We start from the raw sequence: 8038 nt of genomic DNA on the forward strand, positions 1-8038 counted from the left end.
TGAGGCAAAAACAGCAGCTGTGAAGGATACATTAAGCAGGCCACAGACGGCCAATTCCATCACTGACTTGTCTACAATATGCCATTTCTGTTCTGACCATGAGGTACTCATTTTTTTTTTCATTTTTCTTATGAATTATTTCTTATGTATTAGAAAAAGTTAATTATGGGGTTTGTAAAAATATTTTGCCAGTGTGAAAAACAGCATTTCTACCAATGTCTCTACTTTTAAAGTGCTAATAAGTTTTCCTATTATCCCTAGAGCCTTTCTACAAGAAGCTGCAAGGGTTTTCATTTTGAAGTTAATCTTATTTTAGCCTCAGATGCTCTCAATTAGCTGCTGTCTTTGTTTCATGAGAAATTGCTTTTGATTAGCAGATTTCTTTGTTTACATGGCTGCTCAGACCATATTGCCACAGAACAGCTAATTTGCTGTCCAACTGCTTCTCCCTTACATTAGAGATGGCTAGAGTATTACAGACAATTTTCTTTTAAGTTATTACAAAGTAAAATATGCCTAAAGTTTTATCAGATAGTGACTATTCTCATATAACATTCCCATCTTTATGTACGTTAAAATTCAACCACGATTTCTTAAGTTAGAAAAAATATCAGAAAGGACTTTATAGCAAATATGATGAATATGTCATTGATAATTTTGAAATAACTATAATATTTTAATGATATTTGCAAATTGTGTCAACCTCCTATATCGACTCTACTTTTCACTGCCTGGTGAAATAGACTCTTCATCAGGATTCTTTATCCTCTCCTTGAAAAATGTCACGATCAATGATAAAAATACAAATAATATTATAAAATCATTCTTGTTGATATTAGTGGTATCAGTTATAACATTACTTACAGGAAATTTATCATATCTAACATAAAAATAACAAACAAAAAATAGTGTAGGGGCAAGAAAATATTATGCTAAAGTATATTATTCACCAATATTCACATCAGTGAAAAATATAAAAATACTTCCAGATTATAGATCCAATCATTATATATATATTTTATAACTAAATAAGAATTTCTTCAGATTTGAAAGACACAGAGGTGAGGTTATTATGTCTAGCTAAGGAGGTATGTCAGGTCACAATCATGACAATGTCAATCTTGAGCCAGTCTCACAGAGCCCCTAGTCCTGGGACTGGTTTCTGTATCATGTCTCTGCATTGCTGTTCTGAGGCCTTTTGAACTTGATATTTTTCAAGATCAGTTCATCTTAGAGTGACATACTGTTTTCTTTGCTCTGGTATGATGATATGAAGGCTGATGTATTTTTTTTCATCAATCACTGTCACAGTGTGATGATAGTCTTTCACATGGGGATATCAATTTTAGAAACCAATTTGGCTCCTGCAATATAATATCTAGAAATCTGGCTCAGGTAAGATACATGCTTTCAATAGTTCTTAGTTCTGCAACTGTACCTTCCAAGTGGACACTCTGAAGTTGTTTTCATCTTTTATCCTGATAATCAAGAACTCTATCCACATTTAGCCTTGACACATTGATTAATTAACAATCTAATTAACAATCGTATCGCAGGTTTCACTTTTTCCATTATACCCACCAGCTAGTGGTAGCTTTTTAGCATTCTACTGGGCATCATTAATACCTTTGTCCTTTGAAAGACCACTTCATAACCATCCAAAATTCAATTCTCTTAAGTGGGGCATCCAGTCCATTGTGCTATTGGTGCAAAGAATGAGGCCAGGTACTAGGAAATTTGTGTCTCAGTGGATGGGAAGTAAGTCCTAGGTGTTTAGGCTTGATTCCTAAAAAAAAAAAAAAAAAAAATTGTCAAGTTCTAACAACTTGTGATATGCCCCTCAAAAGAATCAACTTTGAACTCTACTCTTTGATCCCCCTACAAAAATGAAGCCATAGCCAGGTCAGGTTGCTTCTGCTCTTCTGTAGAGACAAGAGGTGCTATAGACAACAGGGAACAGGCAAGAGGTATCTGAGGAATCCCTGCTGTTTTCCAGAGCCTGATGCCCACCCCTGATTCTCTCTTTCCCTCCATGATGTCTGTCCATCTACAACTTCTCTGTGCTGCTCACTCTCTTGACCTCCCAGTTTTCTAATCACTATATTTCTGAAATTATCTCTGAATATTTGTTTGCATTCTAATGATCAGATAAATATATTTCAACTTGTAATTTTTTTGGCAAATATTATTTTAATTGGCAAATCATAATTGTATGCATTTATAGGGTGCAATATGATTTGATAGTGATGTATGCAATTTATAATAATTAACTCATCTTGATTGGCATGTCTATTAGCTCACTTATCCTGCTTCATGGTGATATTTGAAATTAATTCTTTGAGTGATTTTGAAACATGCAATACTTTATTATTGACTATAGTCGTCTTTCTATATGACAGATCACAAGTTTTTAAACCATTGGAATTTGTTAACATATTTTCCCTCAGGATTTTTATTCATTTTTCCAATATTTTATCAATTGATTAATCTCTATCTTAATCCACGTGGAAATTTCAGTCATTCAAATTAAATATTTTATTAAATAGCATGATACTTGGATGATTTTTCCCAACATGCCATCTTTTCTTTCTTTCCTTCATTGCTTTCTTTATTCCTTCATATATAATATATATAAACATATATATATATTAAACATATATACATCTATATGTATATATGTTTAAAACAGTAGAAAAGCAATTCTAGCATTCTATTTAATAAATTTTATTGAATGCTCATTGCTAGAAATATAAAATTCTTGTTTAAGGAAAAAAGTTTTCTAAAAAAAAATCTAGTTGAATTATTAGAACTCTATAAATATGTATGCTAAATTAGATTCCTGTTGTTTCCATATAAGGAAAACTGTTTTCTGACTCTGTTGTATAGATTATAAAATACTTACTGCAGGCCCATGTTAGCTCATACACTCCAGTCACATAATTATGTTTCTCTTCTGCAAATGAGATATTTCAGGGAACTTATGCACTCCATTGCTTTTTTAAATATATATCTTGGACTTAACATTAAATCCTGTGGAATTTTCTGACAAAAAAATAACCACCTCTGCCCACATCTAGAAAAATATTTATAATGATATAGGGAAAGACAGACTCAACAAACTTATTGGAAATTAGAGGTAAAATCTAGTAACTAAATGGAAGTCGCTGGGATCTAAAATACATAAATGAAAAATATTTCAATGTATTTTTGAACATAGTTGCTCAGCAATAGAAAAACTTAAAACTATCTTATAGTTAATGTAGTTCTGAGCAATGTAATTTTATTTTAATGGAATTTATGTATGTGTTTGAGAGGTATGAGGATTGATATTTGAAAATCAATCTTACAGTCCTTCTTTGATGAGTATATGTAACCTCTATTGCAATGAGAAAACGTCCTCTCAATCTCACTACATCTTCACAAGAATAAGAAAAGTTGATTGTTTTGATATTTGCCCAGTGTGGTCTTATTCACCTTTTAAATCTTTGAGAATCATAACTTTAAATTGAAAGTTCCAATTGAAAAGTACTTTAAACTTTACTTAGAAATATAAATTATTCATTCTTAAATTGAGTTGAAAAGTTATCTGTATGGATATCATGCCTATTTTACAACACTTTCTGACAAATAGATCATAGACAAATTTTAGTGATGATTTTGTCATCTAAGCAAAATGGGTAGAAAATGAATATTTTCTTTTCTTATATCCCTGTTTTTTAATTTACCTTTTATCTGCCTCCTGATACCTTAGTTCCCCATTCATCATTTTATATTCCACTTTAGTAGTAGCAATTCTTCCCTGATATTTAACGTAAGACTTTAAATGTTCAAATAATAAAAATTCAATTATCTAATTTTAAGAATAAATACCCAATCTAGATAAAGAATATTCTATTTTTGAGTGTGGGGGCCTTGTGACTTCAAAATAACCTTCAGTTGATATTTGTGGTGTTTCATTATAAAGCTAAAACTAATATTTTATGATTATAGAGAAATAAAAATATCAAGAAATCAAAGAAAATTAAATAACTTATTACCTTCACCTAGAGGAAATTGTTAATAATTTGTCATGTATGTAGACTTCTTATGTTTTCCTACACATAAAAATACCTTCTCAGATACATATTACTTTTGGTAAAGTTGTCAACAAAGTTGTTACTTATGAAATTAAACACCGTATATTTAACTTGATAATGTAAACCCATTTTAGGATAATAAATATTCAGAAACCATTGAATTGGTATATTTTATTAGTTGTATAAATTTATCTAACCAAGCCCTTATTTCTGGACTTACTATGTGTATAAAATATTGTCATTTCATACAATGATGTTGCCCAAATTCTTTATAGCTTATTCTTAATCTACTCTGTTCAAACACATACTTCAGAAAAGTTTCCAAATTTTAAAATACAATTGTAAATAAATACTTATATCTATTTTTCATCTCTCTGTAAATCATTTTTGAATTATTTGAAGACAATTATTTATTCTTATTAAAAATTTATGATTTTTTCATTTGAAAGAATTTGTTTTCATCTTTAAGTTTTGGTCATTCAGCATATAGTTATCTCAGAGAAGAGGTTATACAAGGCACTGATGAATTTCAACAAAAGCCCTATGTCATGCCACATTCAAGGTCCCAGCCTTGAGTGAGATTCATTGCTATCAATATGTACTTTCCTACCCCAAGATACTTGTTGAATAGTTGGTTAGATAGCACTTACTGCTCCTTTTTTAGCAATAGGAACAGAAATAGTCACACATTGAAAAGAATTTCTTAGTTTACTATTTCCTTTTGTGGATTCATTCTTATGGTTGACATCAATGATAAAGAAGTAATTTCCAAAACACAGTACTTTCCTGTAATGTCTGTACCCAAGTGTGAAATGAAGAATTTTTATTTTATTTCAAGAAATATCTTTTTCCCCCTATCTACTAGCATGCAGGTTGCACAGTAATATACAAAAGAGAATGGCTCTCTCCACCACAATCAATTTGGTGAAGATAATGAGAAAGGCCTAGGAATACAGGTAAGTTAGAAGAAAGCAAATCTGAGGTGGGGAAGAAATGAGAATCCAATGCTTTTTATACAGCTGCGGGGAATGAGAGTAGCTTTCTGCAAGGGGGCAGTGAGGAGACAAGACCTCAAAAAGAAGATAAGTGTGCTGCCTCTATTCTGAAAGGGTCTGGAAATAAAGTAGCTAAGCGAAAGAATACACAGAAACCATGGGACGAAAGGTGTCATGCTGAAAAACAAAATCAGCATCTCAGCAAATTCCTGTTCACACTGGTGGTCCAAAGATCAGTTCCTAGCTCAGTCACCAAATACCTTTTCAATGATTCAATTCACAACTCTGAGAAAATGTATTAAAAGCAATGGGGGTCAGGCTGAAAATAAAAATTAAATTATAGGAAAAAATCATTCTTGTACACATGAGTTGGCAGAATAAATTTCATATACAGGACATAATATGTAGCCTTCTTTCAGGCTGACTACAATTCTGAACTATTGGAAAGTTTAAGAAATATTTCTCTGGATGCATTTAGCATCTCACAGAAATAGTTTTGGTGCGGTGCTATCTTGAGGCAAGAGATGGATTAAATGTTCTTTTGAAATTCTTTTCAGATTAATGATTCAATGGTATTTGCTTTTATGTTCACTATAAAAATCGGTATTTATACTTCAAAAGCAGTGCCCTTTATGATTTTTTAAATTCTGTGACAGTTTTTATTATTTGTGTAGGAGAAACTTAAATGTCCTTAAGCACTGCATAATAAGAATTATGTAGTATAGAAGAAGTGTGCTTTCTTTTTCAGTTTTGGTCATTATTGTTTTGAACAGTAGGTAGGGTTGGCTGTAGTGCACACAAAGATAAATTGTGAAATCATTAGATATAAACATCATGGCCTTTTCAATGCTGTCTTTTTGTTTATTTAACAACAAGTTACCTAGTCACCATCATATTTTGGGCTGTTTTTATCCCATCACAGAGGCTGTGTTGGTATATCAAACTCGAGATCAAAAAGACAGCATCACAGCTCATTCCTCTAGTTATTTGTTGTAAAATTAAGACAAATTATCAGCTGTGAAATTTCATTTCTTCATGTGTAAATGGACATAAGGAATTTTTTAAGTAAAATGAAAATATTCAAAGTAAACATAAATGTTGGAACCCTTTTTTATTCAGATTCCTCTTACCCAAAGCTATTAAAACTAAATTGATAATATTCAGTGTTTGATTAAAATAAATTCTTAAACTAAATTTTTATTAAATTTGCCCTTCAAATATCTTTGTCAAAATATTCCAAAATAATAACATAATGTAAGGTTTGGGGATGTAGCTCAGAGCTCAGAGGTAGAGTGCCTGCTTATCATGTATTAGGCCTTGGCTTTGATTGCTCAGCAGTTAAAGAAAAACAAATGTGTGTGTGTGTGTGTGTTTGTGTGTGTGTGTGTATAACATATATATTTTTAAATATATATGTTAAAATATATTGCACTTATATTTTATATATGCATATATATTTATTATATATTATAAATGCAGATATTATATATATATTATACACACACATAATATATATTATGTGAAATGCTTTTAAATCACATTTAATTCTCAAAACATACTTTACAGCTTAGTATGATTATTTTCTTTTTATGCATTGGAAAACTGAAGAACACTAAATTTAAATAAGTGGAAGTGGCCAAAATAGGATTGAATCAAACACAAGTTTGAACTTATATTCTCAACTAAATTCTTTGCTATATTCCTGGTTCTACTTTTTAATCACTATGGTATTGTGATGAACCATTTATACCTTCCCTCCTTTGAAATTATTGTCTGTAGTATGAGAGATAAGGTGATGTATAGAGCACCTTCTGGTTCAAATATTTTGTTCTAAAAGACACTGACTCAGTATATGAATTATTTCTTAAAAATTGCTTTTCTTCTCTGTCTTTCTTTCAAATGTGCGCGCGCGCGCGCGCGCGTGCGCGCACACACACACACACACACACAGTTTTGGATGTAAAAGATAAACTGTACTTCACTAACTCAGGTCTGTCTTCTCTCTTTCAAGGATACCCATACTCTATATTATATGGAAGAAAAGGTGACTTAACTCTGTTGCTGAATTGCTCCTCTAATAGCTTCTCAGCCAGTTACTTCTTTCTCTACACTACTCTCTTTTCCACATTTGTCCTTTTATTTCTTCTCCTGCTGGCAGCCACATGAACTTGGCCATTAACATCCACCTTCTCTGCACTGTGCTTCTTGCCATAGCAACCCAGTGAAGGACGATATAGGAGAGAAGATGCCTCTCTTTAACATACCAGCTTTTCACTTTTTACAATATCAGGATCTGGTGTGCTCAAGAAAATTTCTGATATTTAGAATATTGAAAGGGGCCACTGTGAATTGACTTAAGTCAGTTTGTCTGATCTCAGGCAAATTGCTCACTGGTTTTGTGAATAGAATTTCTTAGACTAATAATTAGGTGGATCTTCTAACTTTTATCCCTCATAATCTGATTATCAAATGGTATATTATGAAAGCAAGTTTCTTAATAGATTATGCCTCCATAAATAATATTTTGGTCAAACAAACTCCAGGTTGGCATATAGTCATATTTTCTCTTTCAAATAGCCCCACTGAAATTTTAACTTCCTGTTCCTCTATCATGAGACAAATATCTTGCATGAAAAGTGCACTTAAAAATGGTAATGATATTTTGGTCCGTATATAGCAGCTAAATTCATATGATATTAGAATATACACACTCCCAAGGGTCCTCTCCAATCCTGAACTGCCATTACAGTGGTGTATGCTATAAAATTCCCTAAACTCAGACATGTCTCCCCATTCCAGTATGAAAATACTAGTTTATTTATAAGAAGTCTGAATATCTGTGGAATTTGTTTATTTTTCCATGAAAATGAATTTCTAACATATTTTTTAAAATTTATTGCTCCTTTGTGCATATTAGGTAATGTAACTTTAGTAATTTTGTTGGAAGGGAGAAAACTATCCAGGATC

At 31.6% G+C, this 8038-nt stretch overlaps 1 pseudogene; it reads right to left on the minus strand.

The window, feature by feature from the left end:
* Nucleotides 1-1167: 1167 nt before the first annotated feature.
* Nucleotides 1168-1896, minus strand: LOC101958187 (proteasome activator complex subunit 3 pseudogene; annotated as a pseudogene).
* Nucleotides 1897-8038: the final 6142 nt, after the last annotated feature.

The sequence above is a fragment of the Ictidomys tridecemlineatus genome, chromosome 14 (assembly GCF_052094955.1).
Source record: "Ictidomys tridecemlineatus isolate mIctTri1 chromosome 14, mIctTri1.hap1, whole genome shotgun sequence".
NCBI lineage: Eukaryota > Metazoa > Chordata > Mammalia > Rodentia > Sciuridae > Ictidomys > Ictidomys tridecemlineatus.